Raw genomic sequence first — 27025 nt, forward strand, 5'->3', positions numbered from 1 at the left:
GTCTGGTACACAGGAATCAGCAAGCCGGCAAACAGTACAGACAAGGATAAAGCGAAAACGAAGTCAGAATACAAAGCCAAGGTCAAATACAGAGAAACACAACTGAACACAACAAGCACTAAAGGGAACTGTAGCAGAAACCACAATAGGGCAAGGAACTAAGGGAAAAGGGTGAGTATAAGTAGCCTTCAAACTAATGTGATTGGCTCCTGTCACTTCCACACCCCGAACAGGTAAGTGTATGGGGTGATTGGCATGACAGGAGCCAATGGGAGCCTTTTTGCAATTTTGGCTCCCACTGTCTCTTTAAGAGCGCGCCCGAGACTCGCGGCGCGCTCTTAGCTGCAGGCGGGACACGTGACCGCATCTCGCAGTCACTGCCCGTCCTCCTGTTAGGAGAGTCGGATGAGCCGCGCTCGGCTCGTGCAGCCGCAGGACCGCACGCGGCTTGAAGAGAGGACCGCGGCCGGCCCCCGGATAAGGTAAGTACCGCTACAGTACCCCCCCCTGAGGACACGCCCTCCGGGCAGGCAGGACCAGGCCTGGCAGGAAAACGCGAATGGAAAGAACGTACAAGGCGGGGAGCATGAACAGCATCCGCAGAAATCCAACTGCGCTCCTCAGGCCCATAACCCTTCCAATGTACCAAGTACTGAGGCCGACCCCTAAGGAAACGAGAGTCAATAACAGCAGACACTTCAAACTCCTCATGACCCTCCACAGAGACAGAAGGGGGAGGGGGAGTATGCCGGGTATAGCGGTTGCGTACGTAAGGCTTCAACAACGAGGTGTGAAATACATTAGGTATACGCAGATTCTTAGGCAGACCCAAGGCATAAGAAACGGGATTAACCTTATGTATAATGCGATAAGGACCAATGAAGCGGGGAGCCAATTTCATAGAAGGCACCCGGAGGCGAATATTCCGTGTGGAAAGCAAAACCCTGTCCCCCACAACATAGGAAGGAGCCGCTCTGCGATGCTTGTCAGCCTGAGCCTTCTGGCGGGCAGCAGAGTCCACCAAAGAACGCTGAACCTGCTCCCAAGTATTACGCAAACCAGCCAAATGCTCATCCAGAACTGGCATGCCCTGTGAGGAGAATGCAGCCGGAAGAACCACAGGATGCTGGCCATAGACAACGTAAAAAGGGCTTTTGCCGGAAGAATCATGAGTGGCGTTATTCCGAGCAAATTCAGCCCAAGGAAGCAGGTCAGACCAATTGTCCTGATGGTGAGACACAAAACAACGGAGGTACTGCTCCAGAGACTGGTTGGCACGTTCAGCAGCTCCATTAGACTGGGGATGGTAAGCGGAAGAAAATGAGAGAGAAATACCCATCTCCGAACAAAAGGCTTTCCAGAACCTGGAAATAAATTGGCTACCCCTATCGGATACAATAGATAAGGGAACACCATGTAATCGAAACACTTCTCTAGCGAAGATAAGAGCCAGTTCCTTGGAAGTGGGCAACTTGCGAAGAGACACAAAGTGAGCCATTTTGGAAAACCGATCTACTATCATTAGGATGACTGTGTTACCATTCGAAGGGGGTAATTCAACAATAAAATCCATTGATAGATTAGACCAAGGTCTCTCGGGAACGGGTAACGGATGCAACAGCCCACAAGGAACTCTACGAGAGGATTTCATACATGCACAAGTAGTACAAGCACTTATATAGTCAGTAACATCCTTACGTAAGGTATCCCACCAGAAATACCGAGAAACGGCTGACACCGTTTTGGAAATACCAGGATGTCCAGCAGTCTTAGTATCGTGATACAGTGACAGAATATCCCGTCTCTCGGGAACGTCAACGAACAATTTATCATTAGGCCTCTCGCTAGGTGCCATGCTTTGTTTCGCTTGTATGGCCTGCAAGAGGGACGAGGAAATAGACAATATAGTAGTTGCTATTATCCTGTCTGGGGGAATGACAGGAGTGACATCAATCTCCTGTTTGTCAATAGTCTCGAATTGTCTGGACAGAGCGTCCGCTTTAGTGTTCCGATCACCTGGCCTATAGGTGATTATATAATTAAAATGAGACAAGAACAGTGACCACCTAGCCTGCCTTGAAGACAATCTTTTAGCTTCGCTAAGGTAGGATAGGTTCTTATGATCCGTAAATATGAGGATAGGATCCTTAGTGCCCTCTAACAAATGTCTCCATTCTTTGAGTGCTAAAATGATAGCAAGGAGTTCGCGATTACCCACATCATAATTCCTTTCTGCTTTGGACATTTGTTTCGAAAAGAAGCCACAAGGATGCAATGGCTTGTCAGGAGACTCTCTTTGGGATAAGACAGCACCTACCCCTATATCGGAAGCATCAACCTCAAGTATATATGGCAATGAGGGGACAGGATGCTGTAAAATAGGTGCAGAGGCGAACGTAGTCTTAAGAAAGTCAAAAGCCTGAAGTGCCTCGGTAGACCAGGCACGTGTATTGCCATCCTTTTTAGTCATACGAGTAATAGGTGCTACGATAGACGAAAAACCTTTGATAAAACGTCTATAATAATTAGAGAAACCCAGAAAACGCTGGATGGCTTTCAGACCTTGCGGCAGAGGCCATTCTATGACCGCAGCGAGCTTCTGGGGATCCATCCGAAAACCCTTAGCGGAAATCAAATACCCTAAAAACTGGACCTCGGACTGGTCGAATAGACATTTTTCTAGTTTGCAATAAAGACCATTAGCAAGAAGGGTCTTCAGAACTGTCGTAACATGTCTGTGATGAGTGTATAAGTCTGTAGAATATATTAAAATGTCATCCAAGTACACAATAACAAATGAGTGAATAAAGTCCCTTAAGACATCATTAATAAATTCTTGGAATACTGCTGGGGCATTGCAAAGCCCAAATGGCATGACGGTATACTCATAATGACCTGACCTAGTGTTAAAGGCTGTCTTCCATTCGTGGTTCTTTTTTATACGTATCAGATTGTATGCTCCTCTAAGATCTAATTTGGTGAATACCGTAGCATGTTTGAGCCTGTCAAACAATTCTGTTATTAATGGTATAGGGTAAGCATTTTTGATGGTGATTTTATTAAGACCTCTATAATCAATGCAAGGTCTTAAATCACCTTCTTTCTTTGATACAAAGAAGAACCCCGCTCCAGCCGGAGAAGAGGATCTCCTAATAAATCCCTTGTCTAATGATTATTTAATGTACTCCTCCATGATACGGTTTTCTTGAACCGATAGAGGGTACACCCTGCCCTTGGGAGGTATAGTGCCAGGCAACAAGTCAATAGCACAATCGTAGGGTCTGTGAGGCGGTAATTTGTCAGCCTCTCTTTTATCAAAGACAGTCTTTAAAGATAAATACTGAGAGGGTATAGCCGTAGACAAAGGAGGAATGGTAGGAACATTAATAGAATTCACAGGCGTGACTTCAATAGTACATGACTCATGGCAGGCTTCACTCCATGATTTTATCTGCCCTGTCTCCCAGTCAAAAATGGGATTGTGGGCACGTAACCATGGATACCCGAACACCAACTGTGAAGAGGGAGAGGTGATGACCTGGAACCGAATGGTTTCATAGTGTAGAACCCCTGTGTACATGTGTAGCGGTGCAGTCTCGTGAGTAACAACTGGAGATATCAATGGTCTACCATCTATGGCCTCAACGGCCAAGGGTATCTCCTTCTCCCTGATGGGAATATTGTTTTTCTTTACAAAACCAGAGTCTATAAAATTCTCAGCTGCCCCAGAGTCAACCAGGGCGTATATATATTTTCAACTATACAACTCTCTCCCATATGTAAAGAAACAGGGAGAAGCAGTCGGTTAGGAGGCAATGTAGGAGACTTAGAAATCACACCCAAGGCCAGTCCCCTATAAGGTCTTAGGTGCGAGAGTTTTCCGGGAGCAAAGGACACTCCTTTACCATATGGTCTCTCCTACCACAATATAGGCAGAGTCCCTCCCTTCTCCTATGTAATTTTTCATTATCAGAGAGTTTGGCAACCCCTAATTGCATGGGTTCCTCTTCAGATACTTTTACACTCTCCGGTGTATTAACTCTGGGATGAATAGGTGTAACAAAACGTCTATTCCTGTTCTTGGTATAGAGCCTGTCACGAATCCTATTATCTATATCGATGAGGTAGTCAATAAGGTCCTCTAAGGCAACAGGAAGCTCCTTAGCTGCTACCTCATCCAATATAGAGTCTGATAAGCCTTCCATGAAGGCAGTAGTTAACCCATTGTTGGTCCAATCGACCTGTGAGGCAAGGGTACGAAACTGTATAGCGTAATCAGCCACAGACCTAGAACCCTGTTTAACCCTCATTAATGCTCTCGCGGCATTCTTAGACCTTTTCATAGTATCAAAAGTTCTGCGAAAAGCTGTAAGGAAACTGTGAAAGTCATGCACCATAGGTCCATTAGCCTCCCAAATAGGGTTTGCCCATTCAAGTGCTTTGTCGGTAAGTTGGTGCATAAAGAACCCAACTTTAGACCTCTCTGTGGGAAATGAACGTGGATACATCTCAAAATGAAACTCTATTTGGTTAATGAACCCTCTGCAGTTAGGAGAGTCGGATGAGCCGCGCTCGGCTCGTGCAGCCGCAGGACCGCGCGCGGCTTGAAGAGAGGACCGCGGCCGGCCCCCGGATAAGGTAAGTACCGCTACAGATATAAAGTGAGCCTTAGTAGTGATGGTATCCCTGGAGAGAGCAGAGAGTTTACTAGTATAGGCTATCAGGTAGACGTTTGCAGAGTGGACAAGAAATCCAGGTGGTAAGTATAACAAACCCACAAACAATACCCTGTCTGCAAACAATATTTTGTTGAACAGTGAACAGACTGCCACTGGGAAAAAGGCCCTCTATGATGTAGCAGTTCGCATGAGGGGATTACGACCTGAAATACCTCCACTGGATGAAGTTCTTTTAAGCAATAGTGGTAAATCAGGATCATCTTCTTCAATGAAGAATTAGATTTTGATTCCTTCTTAGACAAAATGGAAGGTTCTAAAAGAAAGCGAAGTCGCATAAGCGTTACAGAAGCAGTAAATGTCCAAATAAAAAAATTCCAACAGGAGTTTTATGAAACACTAAAAGAAGTTGAAAAGTATGATCGCTCATCAAAACGTACTGTTGAAGAAGCCATCCTTGTTTATCCAGAGATCGTTGATGTAGCCAGAATAGTTACTGCAATGCCACCCACCCAAGTCCGTGTCGAAAGATTATTTTCAGCCCTAAAAATAATAAAGTTTGACTTAAGAGCCTCTATGAAAGAGGATCTGGCAGAGGCAATTATCTTCCTTCGAACTCTACATTGAATTGATTTGCATTTGCTAAGCCTATAACTACATTTCAAGATTAATATAAACCATTTCTAGGTTTTACAGATTTTGTTTTTGGTTCATATAGATAAGCTTTGTTTTTGTTCTAAAACAACCAAATAACGTAGTTTGTATTTTTGAACTGGTAAAGTTCCTGTTCCTGATGTTTATGCCTGCTGCTACTATCCAGCCACTTGATTGATTAATAAAAACATTTTTATAAAACTTTGTTGTTTTCATTGTGTTTCTCTTTTGCTTAAACTGTTCAATACAGTAGACTGTTAGCTTCCCAACCAGTAGTCCTGTGGTAATGACATGTATGTTGCCTTTCTTTTCTTCAAGGAATGTATAAAATACATTTGCATATTAATACAGAGGAGTCGGAAGTAAAAAAAGCTGAGGAGTCGGAACATTTATCTACCGACTCCACAGCACTGGCGGAAACGAGGCATAAGGGGTTAATTATGTTATTTAGTTATATTTGTAAGATGATTTTTTTTTATTTATTTATTTTTTTAATTCTTTATTTTTGGTGTGCAAAGGGAGTACATACGATTGACATACGCCACAACAGCGTGCATTTATACTGGAACATATGCGAGTAATACAGTGGCTGAAAGAAAGTGCACAAATTTTTTTTCTCGATGGGCATAGTAATAGGTTAGGTAGAAAGGAATGAACTACAATAAAACAATTTGCTAAGTAACTCGTCTGTTTCCGCGTACCTTAGAGGGATCAACAGTTAATTCTATAGCTTGGCTGAGGGGTAACTTCGCTGGTGTATCTAGACAGTTAGCTTTGTGTGATCTACAAGCTTTGTGTGAGTGCTATTCTGGCTATGTCGCACAGGCGTTGTCTAACTTACTGCATACTAAAGCGTCAATTGGCTGGTATAAAGATAGGTTGCAGGTAAATAACACATCACAGAAATGCTAAACGTTTAGCTGGCAATATAGGTATAAGCAGAATTCGCTCAGGAGTTGCTGTGCCTTAATTATAAACTGCTGATAGTCATTTGTAAAGTTCACTTGGCATGTATGTGGGCAAAGAGTGTGAGAAGTCCTGCATGCCAGTCCATATGCGCCTAGCCGATGCCCAGTCTGGGGGTCTTGCCTGCAGCTCTGGGATGAACGTCTATGAGGCTTTCCTGCCGTGCTCCAGTGCCTTGTATCCATGCTTGTATGTCGCGGCAGTGAGTAGCGCGGCTTCGGTCCAATCTCTGTGTGCGGCCAGCGTCCGTGAAAACAGGGTAGGACGCAGAGGCGACGGCTCGTCGAGGGCGAGGTAGGTTCACCCTCCTGCCCCAGGCCTGTATGAGGGTTGTCACCTTTAGTCCACGGACCCGGTCTCCTTTGTGGCCCAAGACTCTTCCAGAGCGGGGGTGGCGGGGGGACATGGTGTTTAGCCGTCGTCTGTGGTGGGCGTCCCTCTTTCTGTGTAGGCGGTGTCTTTGGGGCATGCCCCTGGTGGCTCTCGGCCCAGGTAGGCCGGTACCATGCGGTGCAGGCTTTTCAGCTAGTGCTAGGCCCGAGGGGGTCCTCCCCGCTCTCCGGCCCTCGCCCCTCCGCTCATCCACTCTGTGTTGGGTCGGCACAGTGAGCTGGTAGCTCTCCAGGGTTTCCCAGAGCTTTCGGAAATGCTTATTCAGCCGCTGCAGTACACGGTCTACAGAGCTGAGGGCTGCTGTGTGAGCCGTCCCACTCGGCCAGGTCGCAGGCGCCATCTTGGTTTGAAGCTCTATGCTTGGTTAGGCCCCGTTGCAGGTTTGGAGGTAGGTGTCTTGTCGCTTGTTTAGGCAGTCGCTATATGGTCCAGGATAACCCCCACTGGGCCGGGGGGGGGGGGGGGAGGTGTGTAGACGAGGTCGCAGTCGCCGTGTCTGTGCCCGGAGAGCGGCCGTCTCCCCGTGGCTCAGTCCCTGGTAGGCCGCAAGCCTCGGCGTGTCTGTTGGATTGTGCCGGAGCTTGGGAGAGGCACCGATCGATGCAGCAGCCTCTCCCCGTTGCAGTCGTCGTGGTTTGCAGGCTGTCAGCCTTGATTTATGGGCAGAAATCCCCGTTTTTTTGTCCCCAGACGTGGGAGCTCGAGCTGGACACGTCTGGGCTGCTTGGTTGCTAAGCCCCGCCCCCTATTTTTTTTATTTTTATATTCACATAAGTCTTTTTTTTTTGAGCTAATGAGGAAATATTAGGAAGGAGCTCATTAGTACCACAGCTGGTTTAAGATTTATTCAGGGTTCATTTAAGAATTATCTAAGATAGTATAAAGACCGTAAAAGGTCTTTCTCACAGTTCTTGAAAATGTTCTGTACCTTTCATTTTTTCTTCATTTTGTCTCTCATTCTAATAGTGAATATTTAGTTTATGGAAAAAAAATATTTTTGATGTTTCATGGATATATCTGATTTTTTTTTTTTTTTCCCCCTTTTTCTCAAAAGATGTAATTTTCTTTAAAAATAATAAAAACATGGGGGCGGGGCCTGACAGCCAAGATGGCCGGACGTGCTCCATGAGGGCTCTCATGCCAACGAGCACAAAACCCTTCAGCCTGAACGATCCAACCATGCCAGCAGCGCGAAATGCCCAAAACCCGATACAGGGCCACGCACGGAACAGAGTGATACCTGTCCCGCATCGCAACACAAGACGAGCACCCACACTGGGCACGCGGCCTACACTGGTGCGGGGCCTGAGACCAGGGGGAAGCGGCCGATCCCCCGACACGGGACCTGCCCATAAGGCTCACTCGGATGCTGCCCCGCTACCCCCCCCCCCTCTGGACCGGTGGGGGATATCCCGGTCCTCGCTGGGGACGACTACCCCCCAAAAGCGGCTCAACCAAGCGACCAAACCCGCAAACGCACGGGACTACAGGGGCCCGCGCAAAATGGCGGCACAAAACAACCTCATCAGACCACCCAAGCACACCCTTGATTTCTTTGAACAGCTCCGCACTAGCCTCTGGACATTCCTCCATACAAAGAGTCGGCACTTCAAGCTGGCGATGCAAACTGTGGTGGCATGGATCCGCCCGGCTATCCGACGCCGCCTGAACAGAGGCCCACCCCGAGCAGCCTCCAGACAGTGCCAACCTCGGAGGACCTGCCTCCCGTCCTCCGGCACCCACCCGCACATATACCAACGAGAGACCAAGCCTACAGGCTTCACATACCGCTCAGCAGCACCGGAACCCTCCAGCCAAAGAAGCACAACCTCGCGCTCATATGCCCGAAAGGACGGCCACAAGGCTAACCGGGATGCCGCACAACTTCCGAGCGGCGAAAGAAGCATGCATGGGAACTCTCCAGGAAGCACAGGCGACGGACTCTTGATGCGGCACCAACTCCGCAACTGCTCAAGGCCCACCTGTCAAGTCTCCAGAGCAGGCATCGGCTAAATGGGAGGACATGCATCGGAGGTGGACTACGCTCCTGCAGGCCCAAAACCAAGGACGACACACGGTCTTGCCGTACAGGTCATAATGAACGCTATGCCCTCCTATATACGGCTGCCGAGACTAGCCACCACATTATGCATAGTTTAAATACCTTATTGCACGCCTGCTCGTTAGCCTTGCTCACCTCTGTGTTTACCTTTTATTATTTCGTTGTTTTTTATGCCAGTTAACGTAATAACTACACTGCAGTGACAGGCCGAGACCTATGATTACCTGACTTACCATGCTAGAGAGGTACTAATGCATCAATGGTAAAGTACCCCCGCTGCACCCCGGGCAGAGAATCCAGGCTTTTTAAGTCCTTTTCAAGTCCCTCTACATTATGCCAACAGCTCAGACACCCACATGCAGAGCTTATATGGATTCTCAGTAACCCTTCAGGCAACACTGCTTAACTACCCCTCCTTACAGGGCCATCTACCTCCGAACACTGTAGTGCCCCCCCTGGTCGTGGATAGCCCAAGGTGTGACCCGCCCAGCGGCTATACGGCCTGTGAAAACAATACTGATAACCGTTTTCACCTGTTATAGAGTCTAGATCGATATGCATGTCTTGTGAATCTGTGTTAGTTAAACTATCGCCACACGCTTAAGAATGATTCATGATATAACAAGCTGTAATCATCTGGGCCTAGAATTACTCCGATTGACAACCTAGACTGTGGAAAAGCATAATGTACAAAAAGCGTACCACTGATATACACGTGACCTACCCTTAAACTGAAACAAGTTTTCTTTAACACATAAGCGGAACACTGCGCAGCTTGGCTACACTCATTGTTTAATGTTCGCCTTGTTCCATACTCTGATTCTCATAACAAAATATGTGCAAAGTTTATTAATACCACACTGTTATACTTGTCTGCATATTTGCGTGCACCCGCTGTTGTGGTAGTGCAGGCATGTTTGTTCTCTCAATGCACAAATAAAATAAAAATGTACAAAAAAAAAATAAAAACATTTAAACTTTACAGAACCATGTTTATGAAGAGATTTAAAGAAACAATACAATCACCATTACCACTAAAATGTATTACAGTTGTTATGGTGCTTGAACTCTATGGGCGCTGTCCCTCTCCTTTCCCAGCACCCAGGACACACCTCCTAAGCCTGGGCCATTACATGAGGGTATTTTAGCTTCCTCACTATAAATCCAAAATGTCTTCACCAAATCTCCATTAGAGGAGATTAAAAATTGGGAAAAGCACCATGGAGGGGTCCTCAAATTCCAAGTGGATGTAGTGGGAAAAGAGAGGAGACATTTATGGTGCAGAATGTCAAATTTCCAAATTAAAAAATAAAAAGAAGGAAATACACTTTCAGTGTACGAAGAGATCTCTTAGCTCTAGATGTAGCACCTGGGTAGTACAATCTGGGTATAATGATGAAATCTTTGTCCGACTGAATCACTTATGCATATATAACCAACAGAAGAGCAAAAAATAGCGCAATATGTCAGGAAACAAAAAATGTATCAATATTCTAAAAATGCACACTCATTTTTGTTAGAGCTCTCTAATGGCTCATTGGATATGGCCTGGAGTGGAATAATCCCCACTCTTGGGAAATAGGTACAGACTTCTTTATATGGGTAGGTAAAATTCTTCCCAGTTATAAAAAACAAAAAATAAAATATAGTGCACACCGTGTGGCTATAAGAACATATAAAAATAGGAAATGTACTCACTTTTATGAAAGCAAAAAGTTTTTGCTCACTCCAAATATTCCCCACTAAGAAAAATGATGTATTATCAGCAAAATCAGGAAGGTCTAGGAGTACAATATAGATCAAACTTTATTATTACTCACATAAGTAAAAGCAAATATAGGAACAAGTATACAAAGTGCAACGTGTTTCACCTAATGGGTAGGCTTTTCAAGTGCCTTACTGAATCTCCATTAATCATTTTGTCATATAGAAATATTCTGGGTGGATAACTTTAAGATTATCTTGTAAGACATGCAAGCTTTAGGTGTTGGGGAATCCTCTATGTTTCGTCAGTCAATATGAAAACTATGAAAATTATTTCAGAAAAAAACCCAGGGATTGCACTTCTGGAGTCTGCACATAACATGACCATTGTCAGCTTAACCCACCCATCTGGTAAAAGAATGAACCCCCAAAATCACATGCAATATGTGTTTTTTTGTTGTTGTTGTTGTTTTTTTTTACCTGTGAGGATATCTGTGAACAGAAGCCCCTGGTGGAGCTCAGATATTTTACATTTACTGATTAAAACCAATTTAACTGAAATTATAAATCAAGTTAAACTGTATCAACGGCCTGATAACATGACCCAGCAATGCTGATGAATATTCTTAAAGAGACAATGTAAGCATAGTAAAGTGATCTATGAGACTCAGACCTCCCAACAATTCAGTAGTGCAAATTTGTTACATAAAACAATATATTGAACTATTTAAAATTATATAATACAAATAAATAAGCAGATAGTAGGTTGTCACATTTAGAATGTTAATAAACTAATGTCCATATGGCAAAATATAATAAAAATACTTAGGTGTTCTCTTTCACGTTACTAAGGAAAGAAAAAATATTTAGGGTTTTATATTGAATAAAAAAAAAAGAATAATAGAAAAGAACATAAAAAAAACCAAAAATGAGTTAAAAGAGGTATAAATATCAAACTTTTAAACTGTGCTTAAAGAGCCCTGGCCTACAAAGGTAATTTTAGGCAATGAATATGTTTGTGAACTACATTTTTCTAAGTGTTCAGCCAATCAGAAAGGTACATTCTAAGCAGCAGTATGCTGTGAAGGGCAGGGGTGTGGTTATGGTAAAAAAAAAAACAACACCAAGGGCTTGAGCCCAAAAATAATTTTGGGAGCCTTTACAACATCTCATCCCTTGCCCTTTGCATTAGTACCCATGGCATGATGGGCAGTCAAATAAATAGATCCTACATTAATAGGAGGATGCTGGGATAGGTGGGGTGCTCGTACTAAAAAAACATAATAATAATAATAATATAGTAAAGAGATGTCAGGGTACCTGAAGTCTCTACCTCCGAGAGAGGTAGAGACCTAGACGTCTATCCGTCCGGACGGGCTGTGTCCTCTGTTCCTCGCGGTCCACCCGGTCACGTAAACGCCGGCCGCGAGGGAGTCACTTCCTTTTGTAGCAGGACGTCCGGAAACCGACATCATGACGCCAGCCCGGAACGACCTGTCACTCAACCCTTTAGAGACTAATCAGATCTCGTCGGAGGCGTGTCTATCCCTCTGAGCCAGGGTATTTAAACTTGCTTCTCCCATTTGCTCATTGCCCTGTCGTGGTTCTAGCCTGTCTAGTCACACAGTGCTCTGGTATTTTCTGTTATCCCTTTGGTTCCGACCCGGCTTGTTTGACTTACTCTGTTTACCTCTGTTATCCTTGACCCGGCTTGTTCCTCGCTTACCTGTCCTCTCGTTCCCTCGACCTGTCTCTGACCATTCTCTATACTCTCCGTACGTTAGTCTGGCCATTCTAAGGTCCGGTATACGTATCCTGTACCTGTTTGTACTCTGCGTGTTGGATCCCTGTCCCGATCCTGACATTACGACAGGGCCAATGGATCCTGCAAGTACAAACAGTCAGCTTGGTCTCTCTGATCCTAGGTTTGAAGCCATGGAACACAGAATGGACCAAATGGCACTAGCGCTACAGGCGTTATTATCTCGTGCCAATAATCCACCAGAGGAGACACATACTACGTCTATCTCCCCTGTAAGTTCTGGCCTAGAGGTAGCCACTGTAGGTGCCTCCTCCCGCATTACCCCACCAGTACGTTATGGTGGTTCACCTGAGAAGTGTCGTGGTTTTTTAAACCAGATTAGTATCCACTTTGAACTGCAACCTCGTTCCTATCCTACTGATAGGGCAAAGGTTGGATTTATTATCACCTTACTCATTGAGAAAGCTCTGAGATGGGCCAACCCACTATGGGAGAACGATAACCCGTTAGTATATAATTATAATGCCTTTGTAGCTGCCTTTAGAAGAACTTTTGACCCCCCTGGTAGAAAGGTCAATGCAGCTAGATTACTGTTGCGCCTGAGACAGGAGAACCGAACTCTCGTGGATTATGCACTAGAGTTCAGGTCTCTGGCGTCAGAAGTTAAGTGGAATGAGCAGGCTTATATAGATGTATTTTTGAACGGGTTATCAGACGTAATCCTTGATGAGGTTGCTAGTAGAGAACTCCCTGAAAATTTGGAGGATTTAATTTCGTTCATTTCTCGTATTGATGAGCGTTTAAGAGAGAGACAAAACACTCGAGAGAGGAACCTTAGACCTTCCTGTAAATTAGCTCCCGCATTTCAAGGTCCTGAGTCCACTACCTCACTGTTTCCTGAACCTATGCAGATAGGCAATACTCACCTCTCAGAAGAAGAGAGACAGTACAGGAGAAGAGAGGGATTATGCATGTATTGTGGAGTCAGAGGTCACTTACGCCTGAATTGTCCTAATCGTTCGGGAAACGCTCGCACCTAAGTTTCTCTAGAGGACAGGCCTTGGGTGTTTCTATTTTGTCCTCTACTCATAATTATAAGGATCACAGGCTTCTGCTACCAGTTTCTTTAACTTGGGAGAAGGGAGTACTAAAGACTATGGCTTTGATAGATTCCGGAGCTGCTGAGAATTTTATCGACCAAGCCTTTGCTACTAAACACACTGTCCCATCCCAGTTAAGGGATACACCCTTGGTCGTTGAGGCCATAGATGGTAGACCTTTACTTGAGCCTGTTATCTCCCGTGAGACCATACCCGTTAACTTAACTGTTGGTATCTTACACGAGGAGAACTTATCACTTATGCTCATTTCGTCCCCTTCGGTCCCCATAGTCCTGGGGTACCCATGGTTAAAAAGACATAACCCTATTATCGATTGGGAGTTAGGGGAGATACTCTCATGGGGTCAGGGCTGCCAGGAGAAGTGTTTATGCAGGGTTTCCCCATTGGCTGTAATAAACACACCGGGTAGTTCCACTCAGTCTACAGAGGGACAGATACCGTTCATCTACCAGGACTTAAAAGCAGTATTCGACAAGAAGAATGCCGATACCTTACCTCCACACAGGTCATTTGATTGTAAAATTAAGCTTCTACCTGGTACTATGCCTCCGAGGGGCAATGTATATCCTCTATCCACTCAAGAGAACTCAGTTCTAGAGGAATATATTCGTGAGAATCTAGAAAAGGGATTCATTAGGAGATCCTCTTCCCCCGCCGGGGCTGGTTTTTTTTTCGTTAAAAAGAAGGATGGTACTTTGAGACCTTGTATTGATTACCGAGGTTTGAATAAGATAACCATCAGAAATGCCTATCCCATTCCTTTGATTACCGAACTGTTTGATCGTTTAAAGGGCTCTAAAATTTTCACCAAGTTAGATCTCAGAGGGGCGTATAACTTGGTGAGAATCCAGCATGGACACGAGTGGATGACAGCGTTCAATACCCGTTATGGTCACTATGAATACACGGTTATGCCATTTGGTCTTTGTAATGCTCCGGCAGTATTTCAGGATTTGATCAATGAAGTTCTTAGGGAGTTTCAACATGATTGTGTCATTGTATACCTGGATGACATACTTATACACTCTAGGGAGATTGAGACCCACCACAGACAAGTCAGAAAGGTATTGCACAAACTTCTGCAACATGGCCTATACTGTAAATTGGAGAAATGCAGTTTTGACCAGTCTCAGATAGACTTTCTTGGGTACGTGATTTCTGGGGAAGGCTTTAAGATGGATCCTGACAAACTCCAATCTATTTTAGATTGGCCATTGCCTAAGGGACTCAAGGCTATTCAGAGGTTTATTGGTTTCTCTAATTATTATAGGCGCTTTATTAAGGGATACTCTTCTATTATTGCGCCTATTACCAATATGACCAAACAAGGGGCTGATACTAAGACCTGGTCTACTGAGGCTCTTGTTGCTTTCAAGACGCTCAAGGAACTTTTTGCTTCTGCTCCAATTTTGGTTCATCCTGATACGACTCTGCCGTTCCTACTCGAGGTCGATGCCTCTGAGACGGGAGTAGGGGCTGTTCTGTCACAAAGGTTAGGGGTGGACAAACCGTTACATCCTTGTGGGTTTTTCTCTAAGAAACTATCTGGTCTTGAAAGCAGATATGACATCGGTGACAGGGAACTGTTAGCGGTCATTATGGCTCTTAAAGGGACTCTATAGTCACCATATAAAAGCAAGAAAGACAGGTCCCCCAGCCTTCCTTCTTGCTTTTATATGAACTTTCATTCATTAAAAAAAAAAAAATCAGTGTTTTTATATTAAAAACTTACCTCCGTTCCAGCGCCGAGCTCCCCGCTCGGCCGCGCCCCCTTTTTCGTCAAAATGACGAAATCGCGGGGCCCAATGAGACGGCTTCGCGCTGCACCAATCGCGTTCTTCATAGAGCGGCATTGAATGCCGCCCTATGAAGAACCTGAGCGCTTTACCGCGCATGTGCACGGAATGCGCGTTCGCGAGCTGAGCTGTCTGACTGACAGCTCAGCTCGCTTTCTAAAATTATCAATAAGGGGGGGGACAGTAGGTTTCTAAAATTATCAATATCAATTATAATAATTTTACGGCCCCCACCCCTGTGCGGCGGGTGGGGGCCGTAAAATTATCAATGAGGGGGGGGACCTACTGCCCCCCCCGGCCCCCACCCCTGAGCGGTGGGTGGGGGCCCTAAAATTATCAATAAGGGGGGGACTTACTGCCCCCCCCCGGCCCCCACCCCTGAGCGGCGGGTGGGGGCCCTAAAATGATCAATGAGGGGGGGACCTACTGTCCCCCCCCGGCCCCCACCCCTGAGCGGCGGGTGGGGGCCCTACAATTATCAATAAGGGGGGGACCTACTGTCCCCCCCGGCCCCCACCCCTGTGCGGCGGGTGGGGGCCCTAAAATTATCAATGTCAATATCAATATCAATATCAAATTATCAATTATCAATGAGGGGGGGGACTTACTGTCCCCCCCCCGGCCCCCACCCCTGAGCGGCGGGTGGGGGCCCTAAAATGATCAATAAGGGGGGGGGACCTACTGTCCCCCCCCCGGCCCCCACCCCTGAGCGGCGGGTGGGGGTCCTAAAATTATCAATAAGGGGGGGGCCCTAAATACAAAGGGGGGGGGACCCTAGTTAACCATCCCCCCCCAAAAAAAATATCTCCCTACCTACCCCCCTCACCCTAAAAATAATGAGGGGGGACCATTAACTAAAAACCTGTAAAAAAGAAAAAATGAGATAAAATCAACTTACCATTCGATGTTTTCTTTCTTCTAAAATCTTCTTTCTTCAGCCCCAAAAAAGGCCAAATAAAAATCCATAATAACCGACGCAATAAAAAAAAAAAAAAAAAAAAAAAACGAGCGCAAAAAAAAATAATCCATCTTCACCCATGGAGGGCTCCGCGCAGACTGAGCTCCGCAGGGCGGGGGAAGGCTTATAAAGCCTTGCCCGCCCTGCAATTATGCTAAGAACACTCTGATTGGTGGGTTTAAGCCAATCAGAGTGCTCTTTGTCATTTTACAAGCGTGGGAAAGTTCTTTGGAATTTTCCCACGCTTGTAAAATGACACAGAGCACTGTGATTGGATGGCTTGAAATCCATCCAATCACAGTGCTCTGTGTCATTTTACAAGCGTGGGAAAATTCCAAAGAACTTTCCCACGCTTGTAAAATGACAAATAGCACTCTGATTGGTTTAAACCCACCAATCAGAGTGTTCTTAGCCTAATTGCAGGGCGGGGCAAGGCTTTATAAGCCTTCCCCACCCCGCGGAGCTCAGTCTGCGCGGAGCCCTCCATGGGTGAAGACGGATTATTTTTTTTGCGCTCGTTTTTTTTTTTTTTTTAATTGCGTCGGTTATTATGGATTTTTATTTGGCCTTTTTTGGGCTGAAGAAAGAAGATTTTAGAAGAAAGAAAACATCGAATGGTAAGTTTTTTTTTATCTCTTTTTTTTTTTTTTTTTTTTACAGGTTTTTAGTTAATGTTCCCCCCCTCATTATTTTTAGGGTGAGGGGGGTAGGTAGGGAGATAATTTTTTTTTGGGGGGGGGGAGGGTTAACTAGGGTCCCCCCCCCTTTGTATTTAGGGCCCCCACCCACCGCTCAGGGGTGGGGGCCGGGGGGGACAGTAGGTCCCCCCTTATTGATAATTTTAGGGCCCCCACCCGCCGCACAGGGGTGGGGGCCGGTAGTTCCCCCCCCCTTATCGATAATTTTAGGGCCCCCACCCACCGCTCAGGGGTGGGGGCCGGAGGGGGACAATAGGTCCCCCCCTTATTGATAATTTTAGGGCCCCCACCCGCCGCACAGGGGTGGGGGCCGGGGGGGGACAGTAGGTACCCCCCTTATTGATAATTTTAGGGCCCCCACCTGCCGCACAGGGGTGGGGGCCGGGGGGGGACAATAGGTCCCCCCCTTATTGATAATTTTAGGGCCCCCACCCGCCGCACAGGGGTGGGGGCCGGGGGGGGACAGTAGGTACCCCCCTTATTGATAATTTTAGGGCCCCCACCTGCCGCACAGGGGTGGGGGCCGGGGGGGGACAATAGGTCCCCCCCTTATTGATAATTTTAGGGCCCCCACCCGCCGCACAGGGGTGGGGGCCGGGGGGGGACAATAGGTCCCCCCCTTATTGATAATTTTAGGGCCCCCACCCGCCGCACAGGGGTGGGGGCCTGGGGGGGACAATAGGTCCCCCCCTTATTGATAATTTTAGGGCCCCCACCCGCCGCACAGCGGTGGGGGCCGGGGGGGGGAGGAGAGTAGGTCTCCCCCCCCCCTTCAACCACTATTGTGGACCGTAAGCGTCCCTGTGGGTTCGGGCTTCAGCTGTCAGCTGAAGCTGAAGCTGTCAGCTGAAGCCACGCCCACAGCAGTGCTGACAGGCTATCAGCACACAAAGCGCGTTCACAGTGCTTTGTGTGCTGATAGCCCGTCTGATGCATTCACCCAGAATGCATCGGACGAGAGGCCTTTTTAGGGCCTCTGAACTCGGAAGTCCCTCTGGTGGCCGTCTGATTGACTGCAACAAGAGGTGTTCCAAGCTTCCAATGTAAACACTGCATTTTCTCAGAAAATACAGTGCTTACAAGAAAAAGGCTCCGGGTAGCTGTAGCACTCACCTGAACAACCTCATTAAGCTGAAGTTGTTCAGGTGACTATAGTGTCCCTTTAAGGAGTGGAGACATTTATTAGAGGGGACCTTACATCCTGTTACTATTTTAACGGACCACAAGAACTTGTCCTATATTGGGGAGGCTAAGCGCCTATCCGCCAGGCAAGCTCGTTGGTCCTTATTCCTGACTCACTTCAATTATGTGCTTACTTATAGACCTGGTTCTAAGAACTCCAAAGCCGATGCTTTATCTCGCCAATATGAACCGTCCACTATAGCCGAGCCAGTTCTTTCCTCGATAGTTCCTAAATGTAATATCATCGTGAACACGAATCTCAGGATTCATTCTCCGTTGCTTACCGAGATCATAAAGTTACAACATCTAGCTCCTAAACAGACTCCTGGGGATAGACACTTCGTTCCTCCTGCTCTCCAACTGGAAGTGTTACGGTGTTTCCACAACAGCAAGGTAGCTGGGCATCCTGGCATTCGCAAGACGTATGCTTTAATCTCCAAAGATTTCTGGTGGCCTGCTTTGCGTAAGGATATTAAAGATTTCATCGATACTTGTGAGGTCTGCACTAAGACTAAGCAACGTCATACGCTTCCATGTGGATTTCTGCATCCCTTAGAGGTTCCAGAGAAGCCATGGTCCTGTTTAGCTATGGACTTCATTGTCGATTTGCCTATCTCTAAAAAACAGACTGTCATCCTCACCGTGGTTGACAGATTCACCAAGATGGCTCACTTCGTTCCTCTGCCTAAACTCCCGTCTTCACCCGAATTGGCAGAGATATTCGCAAGGGAGATTTTTCGTTTACATGGGATACCCTCCCAAATTGTATCTGACAGAGGTTCCCAATTTGTTTCCCGCTTTTGGAGGTCCTTCTGCTCTCAACTGGGTATCAAATTGAATTTCTCTTCTGCCTATCATCCTCAGTCTAACGGAGCTGCTGAACGCACCAACCAAAAGATTGAACAATATTTACGTTGTTTTGTTTCTGAACACCAGGACGATTGGGTTGGTTTGATTCCTTGGGCGGAGTTTGCACACAACAATCTCGTTTGTGATTCTACTCATTCAAGACCCTTCTTCATGAATTATGGCTTTCATCCATCTATTCTTCCCTCGGCTTCTCCTTCCCAAGGGATACCGTCGGTTGATGTTCATGTTGCCAATTTGAGGAAGTTGTGGGATCAGACTCGACAAATTCTTCTGCACAATTCTATGCTGGTTAAGAAACACGCCGATAAACGTAGAAGGGCGGCTCCGGTGTTTGTTCCAGGTGATAGAGTATGGTTGAGTACAAGAAACATCCGTTTAAAAGTACCTTCCATGAAGTTCGCTCCTCGTTATATTGGACCTTACAGGGTGCTGACTCGAATTAACCCAGTTGCGTATCGTCTAGCTCTTCCAACTGCCTTACGCATCCCTAACTCATTTCATGTTTCATTGCTGAAACCACTAGTCTGCAACAGATTTTCCTCCACAACGCCCTCTCCTCGCTCTGTTCAGGTGGAGGGTCAGGAGGAGTATGAGGTTAACTCTATTATCGATTCTCGAATCTCCCGGGGGAGAGTACAATATCTGGTCGATTGGAAGGGATATGGTCCTGAGGAGAGGAGTTGGGTACCTCAAGAGGATGTTCATGCTCCTCGTCTCCGCAGGGCGTTTCACTCCCGCTTCCCATCTCGTCCCGGTTCCTTCCGCCCGGTGGGCGTATCTGAGAGGGGGGGTACTGTCAGGGTACCTGAAGTCTCTACCTCCGAGAGAGGTAGAGACCTAGACGTCTATCCGTCCGGACGGGCTGTGTCCTCTGTTCCTCGCGGTCCACCCGGTCACGTAAACGCCGGCCGCGAGGGAGTCACTTCCTTTTGTAGCAGGACGTCCGGAAACCGACGTCATGACACCAGCCCGGAACGACCTGTCACTCAACCCTTTAGAGACTAATCAGATCTCGTCGGAGGCGTGTCTATCCCTCTGAGCCAGGGTATTTAAACTTGCTTCTCCCATTTGCTCATTGCCCTGTCGTGGTTCTAGCCTGTCTAGTCACACAGTGCTCTGGTATTTTCTGTTATCCCTTTGGTTCCGACCCGGCTTGTTTGACTTACTCTGTTTACCTCTGTTATCCTTGACCCGGCTTGTTCCTCGCTTACCTGTCCTCTCGTTCCCTAGACCTCGGCTTGTCTCTGACCATTCTCTATACTCTCCGTACATTAGTCCGGCCATTCTAAGGTCCGGTATACGTATCCTGTACCTGTTTGTACTCTGCGTGTTGGATCCCTGTCCCGATCCTGACAAGAGAAAAGTAACAATGACAATAAATAAACTGATACTGCTCTGGGGTAAAATGCGTAGAGCAGACCTTGGATGGCACGTGTTAATGGTCAGAGTAGGAAGTTAGAGAATGGGAAACAAGGAACAGACATTCTTACTATTCAGAAATCAATGGGGTGGAGGAAGCAGAGCCCATAATCAGACATCTGCCATATCCACTGCCCCCTCAGCCTCCTCACTTCCGCAGCTGTGAGGCAATCACTTAAGTTCTGTCACCTGATTGCACAGGTTTTCAGACTTCAGTGAGGATTGTCCCCACTGTGCACATAGTCCCAGGCCACCTCAGGACTTGTTCAAGACTAGTGTCCATATTTTAAACCTGGGGTTACCCCACTGCCCATTGCCCTTAGTAATGATTATGTTGGACAAAGCATATTGGTGCTATTAACCAGCTCAATGTAAAACCAGCCTGGACAGCATTGACTGGCAGAGAGTAGTGAAGGCAAGTAGATGGTTTGACAATAAACTAAGGGAGAAAGCTCAGCCACAATTGCGGGAAGGGAATATGGGGAATAGGACACATGTAGGGGAAATGGGATTATTAGGAGTGGGAAAACAACCTGAGAAGTGATTTAAGAGAAATATTAACTCTGGGATGAGGGAAACAGGAATTAAGGGAAGTTAACTTTAATGTTCTAATAAATGTAAGAAGTGCTATGTCCATAGTAGGTTTTGGAGCTGGGACTGGGAGGCAGCATGTTGCTCTTGACCCAGGCAGCACAGTGGAATATGTAATACAGAGACATAGAAAGAGGCACATAGACATATAATCCCAAGGACCCAGTAAAATGCAATCATTGAAAAACATACAAATGTAATCACAGAGAAGCAGAATGGTACACAGTGCACATGCAATCATTAGAGATCATACATACACATATAATCCCAGGGACACGGTACACATGCAATCATTGGAGAACATACACATATAATGCCAGGGACATGGAACACATGGAGCGATTAGGTAACATACACATGTAATTCCAGGGACATAGAGCTATAGTCCCAGTAAAAAGGACACATGCAGATGGTGTTTCCTCCCTCTCCTCCTCAGGTTCTGCAGGGTGAAAGGATGAACGGACTTTCCCTCCCAGTGTCAAGGCTAACTTAAACCCAGACAGAGACAGGACAGAAGTGCATACCGGTCCTTAGAGTGGCCGGGCTAGCACTGAGAATAGATAAACAGAATATATGCAAGTAGAATTAGTTTTAGTATTGTTGTGTTTGTTTTAGTAATATGATTGGAGTACTTATTTATTTGTATTGACTATACATGATATTATATAATGAATTGTAGAAAAGAATAAAATGCTGCAAAATTCAGTTGCAGTCAGTAACAGACAGATCTTCCCTGAACTGAAAGATATTCCACCAATCAGGAGTTTCTCATTTGGTCTTTGTGGATTTTAATTACCCAATAAAGTCTTTTCCAGTAGAGTATAATGGGATGAATTGTTAAGGCCCACTCATTATACAGAATGTGCGTAGCTGCTTATATAAAGAGGGTTAGAATAATTGCTTAAAAGTTTTACTTAATTTCAATTTAACTGAAAGAGGCTCCACCAATCACTAGTTTCTCATTTGGTCTTTGTGTATTTTCATTGTCCCATAAACCTTTGACCAGTAGAGTGTAATGAGATAAATAGTTTAGGTCCACTCATCACAAATGATGGCAGATGTCAATGGTCAGTGTAGACTATCAGAGCAGGACGAAACAATGCGCAGGCATTCTTACCATTCAGAAATCCGTGTGATGGAGAGAGCAGAGCCCATAATCTGACATCTGACATATCCACCGTCACTGCCCCCTCAGCCTCCGCACTCCTGCATCTGTGATAAGCAATCACTGATGTTTTGGCACATGATTGCTGACTTCAGTGACTATAGTCCCTACTGTGCACGTAGCTCCATGTTCCTGGCCACCTCAGGACTTGTTCAAGACTATTGTCTATCTTTGAAATGTGGGGCTTTTTGTGGGCACTCTTGAGGCTCTAATCCAGTCACATCCACTCTCCTCTCCATTGTAAAACCAACCTGGACATCATTGATTGGCAGAGAGTGGTGAAGGCTAGCAGGCGACTTGACAATAAACTAAGAGAGAAAGCCCACCCTCAAGTGGGGGAAGAGAAAATGGGGAATAGGAGACATGTATGAGGAAGGGGAATATTAGAAGTGGGGAATAATTCTGAGAAGTGATTGAAGAGAAATATTAACTGTGTGGTAAGGGAAGCATGAATTGAGGAAAGTTAACGTTATTGTTCTAATAAATGTAAGAAGTGCTATGTCATTAGTAGGTTTTGGAGCTGGGACTGGGAGGCAGCATGTTGCTCTTGACCCAGGCAGCACAGTGGAATATATAATACAGAGACATACAAAGGGGCACATACACATATAATCCCAAGGACCCAGTAAAATGCAATCATTGAGAAACATACAAATGTAATCACAGAGAAGCAGAATGGTACACAGTACACATGCAATCATTAGAGATCATACATACACATATAATCCCAGCGACCCGGTACACATGCAATCATTGAAGAACATACACATATAACCCCAGGGACATGAAACACATGCAGTGATTAGGGAACATACACATGTAAAAAGGTCCCAGTAAAAAGGACACATGCAGATGGTGTTTCCTCCCTCTCCTCCTCAGGTTCTGCAGGGTGAAAGAATGAATGGGATGACTTTCCCTCCCAGTGTCAAGGCTAATTTAACCCCAACACACAAACCCAGACAGAGACAGGAGAGAAGTGCATACCGATCCTTAGAGTGGCCGGGCTAGCACTGAGAATAGATAAACAGAATATATACAAGCATAATTCGTATTAGTAGTGTTGAGTTTCTTTTAGTAATTCCCTTGGTGTACTTATTTATTTGTATTGACTGTACATGATCATACATAATGATTTGTAGAAAATAAAAAAATGCTGTAAAATTCAGATGCAGTCAGTAACAGACTGATCTTTCCTGAACCGAAAATCTATTCATAAACAGGGCTATACATAGGACACAAGTTCATGCATTTAGGCTGGAAGAAAGGAGATTTCATCTAAGGCAAAGAAAGGTTGTTTTTTTTTACAGTAAGAGCAATAAGGATATGGAATTCTCTGCCTGAAGAGGTGGTTTTATCAGAGTCCATACAGATGTTTAAACAGCAATTGGATAAATACTTGCAAATACATAACATACAGGGATATAATTTCTAATTAGTGGGGGTCATAGCTGCTTGACCCAAGGAGACATCTGACTGCTATTTTGGGGTCAATAAATATTTTTTTCCTAGTTCGTTGCAAAATTGGAAACGCTTCAGACTGGGGGTTTTTTTTGCCTTCTTTTGGATCAACAGCAAATACATATGTGAGAAAGGCTGAACTTCATGGACGCAAGTCTCTTTTCAGCTATGTAACTACGTAACTATGAGGCTCCACCAATCAGGAGTTTCTCATTTGGTCTTTGTGGATTTTTATTGCCCAATAAAGTCTTGTCCAGTACTATGTGATGAATAGTTGAGGTCTACTCATTATATAGGATGAGCGTAGCTGCTTATATAAAGAGGGTTAGAATAATTTCTTAAAAGTTTAACTTAATTTAAATTTAACTGAAAGAGGTTCCACCAATCACAAGTTTCTCGTTTGGTCTTCTTGTATTTTCATTGTCCCATCAACTCTTGACCAGTAGAGTACAATGCGATAAATAGTCAGTGTAGAGGGTTTCCCAATTAATTTTTCCCTTGGAAACCCTTTGACATGGTATAGCAAAACTTTGGAACTCCAACAAAAAAAATGTGTGCCGTAGAGTAGCGCAGCACAAACCTTTCAATGAGCAGAGTATAATGTTCTCTTTTGCTGGCCAATTCTTTTTATATCTGGTTTAATTGTTGACAATTGTATTCGCATGTCTGCAGTTGTATCAAGTCCATTTCGATACTTTGTTTTTGTTGCAGAGTAAAGCGAGAATCCAGTTTCACATAAGTATGTGCTGGAGAATGGCAACAGAACTTTGATTGCCCGCTTGGACAATTCTGGGTATTCTTTGCGTAAATCACCCCAAAAAGCAATAAGAGAAACTTCTTTAAATTTTTGGATTAGTTGACTGTCAGAAGTTATATCGATCAGATTCTCAAAATATACATCAGAAAAATTGGCAGGCTTGTCTGTTATAAATGGATTTCGAACCGAGTCATTATTGTTTTCATTCAAGAATGGAAAATACTAATTAATAGATGTGATTGAATGGCAAAGATGATCTACGATTTCATTGCGAATTTCATCTTCAAGTTCAATTTCTGATTCTTCAAGAAAATCCTTAAGTGTTGGCAAAGAGTTCAAATTATTTTGCTCAACAGATGAGGTCCAAAACTGCACCTTACAAGACAGTGAAAATATTTTATCTCTTGCATTAAAAATATTAGTGTTTTTTCCTTGGAGTGATAAACATATGCCATTTAATTTTGTGAATATGTCTGCAAGATATGCTACTTTGGATAACCACAAAGTGTTTGTTAATCGATCAGATAATCCAAATTTATGATCCTGGAAATATGCAAACAACTCTTGACGCAATTCAAACATTCTAACAAGGACTTTACCTCGTAATAGCCAACAGACTTCTGAATGCAAAAGCAGAGCAGAGCGGTGACTACCCATATCTTCACATATAATATTAAATAGTAGTGACTATAATGGTCGACTTTTTATAAAATTAATAATCTGGACCGATTCGTTTAGCACAGTTTTAAGTGAGATTGAAATAATTTTAGCTACCAGTGCATGTATGTGAAGACCACAGTGAGAACTGATGCTGTTTTTTGCTACATTTCTTATTCGTGTCACAGCGCCAGCCACTTTACCAACCATTGCTTTGGCACCATCACTGCGCACATCTACACATTTGTCCCAAATTATACTGTGTGTTCATGAACTTCTGGATACAGTTAAAGATGTTCTCACCAGTGGTATGAGTTTTCAAAGTTTCAAAAACAAAAACCAACAAAATTGAAAGTCCTGCAAGGTCTGTGGACAATGGCGTACACACACTCCATGGGGCCCCGGTGCGAAACTGATCCGTGGGCCCCCCCCTACCCTGACCCACTCCCCCCTGACTGTGGCGGCCCCCCCCCCCGACACATACATACAGACACAAACACATACACACAACCCCGACAGACACATACATACAGAGACACACACGCAGACACATACATACAGAGACACACACAGACACATACATACAGAGACACACACAGACACATACATACAGAGACACACACAGACACACACATACAGAGACACAGACACACACATACAGAGACACAGACACACACATACAGAGACAGACACACACATACAGACACAGACACACAATCATACACACATACAGAGACACAAACATAAATACATACATACATACAGAGACAAAGACACAGACATACATACACACAGACAGACACATACAAAGACATACATACGGATACACACACACAGAGACATACATACGGATACACACACACACACAGAAACAGACACACATACACATACAGAGACACAAACATACATACACAGACATACACACATACAGAGACACAGACACACACATACATGCACATATACAGAGACACAGACATACATACACACAGACACAAAGACATACAGAGACACAAATACACAAAATGTTTCCTACCATGTGTGACTTTCCCTGGGGTCCAGTGGTGGCTCAGCCTGATGGGAGTCAGAGTTCCCACTCTGACTCCCTCCTCCTTTCGGTTTCCTCCCGCGCGGGCTCTGTTTGCTGGGAGGAGTGACGTGCGGTCACTTCCTCCCAGCCGTGATGATGTAATCACAGGGGGCCCGGTCGCGCTCTTAAAGTGCCCAGCGCAGACCGGGCCCCCTTACAATCCATGTCCATCGGGTGGCCCTGACAGCATGGGCCACCCGATGGACCGCTTAACATGCGGCCCCGGCGGTTTGCTGCACGGGCCGGGGCCGCAAAGCGTGGCAGCTGCTACCCGGTCGCGGGGGTCCGCAGGGCGGCCGGGCCCCCTGGAGTGCCGGGCCCGGTCGCAGCTGCGACCCCTGCGACCGCGGTACGTACGCCACTGTCTGTGGACTTGTCTAATTGCAGTGAGTACCCATAACATTGATGCAGTCAAGACATTAGTTCAGTATGGATGTCATCATGCAAGATCATGAATATGGTGCAAAACTGTGTTGTTGGAATTTGTTACTCAACTTCTCACTTAAAATACATGACACTTTCTCTTGCACATGGTTTTATTAGTAATTCTCCAATTGTGTGTGCTTCTTCTGCAAGTGCTATGCGGTAACTCACTCTGTAAGAAGCCTCTGTGGCTTTTTCATTAGCATTTTGAAATATTTTGCTCATAAATTGTTTACTCTTCTGATACTCCTTTAGCTTTCGCTTAAAAAAGTCAATGTACTCTGCATGGTTTTGCTCAAAATAACTACGTAATTTAGCAGGTGCTAATGAACTGTTTGCCAATATTTTATGTGCTTCTGGACAATCTTCATTTCTGGCACTTGTGAATCCAAATGACAAGTAGCTATCATATTTTCTTTTCTTTGTTTGAGAAGATTTGCTAGCATTGTATGCTGTTCTTTTTTTTTTTTTGGACTTGCCACTTGTCTCTGCTTTTGAGGAACAGTAGATACAACTATTTCGGGCATGTTTGCTGGATTTTTAGTTATATCTTCTTTCTCAGTTTCTATAAGTGCCAAACAGGTAGAAGTAGTAATAATTTTTCTCTTAAGAGTTCCCTGCTTTAA

The sequence above is a fragment of the Pelobates fuscus genome, chromosome 9, assembly GCF_036172605.1.
Source record: "Pelobates fuscus isolate aPelFus1 chromosome 9, aPelFus1.pri, whole genome shotgun sequence".
NCBI classification, from domain to species: Eukaryota; Metazoa; Chordata; class Amphibia; order Anura; family Pelobatidae; genus Pelobates; species Pelobates fuscus.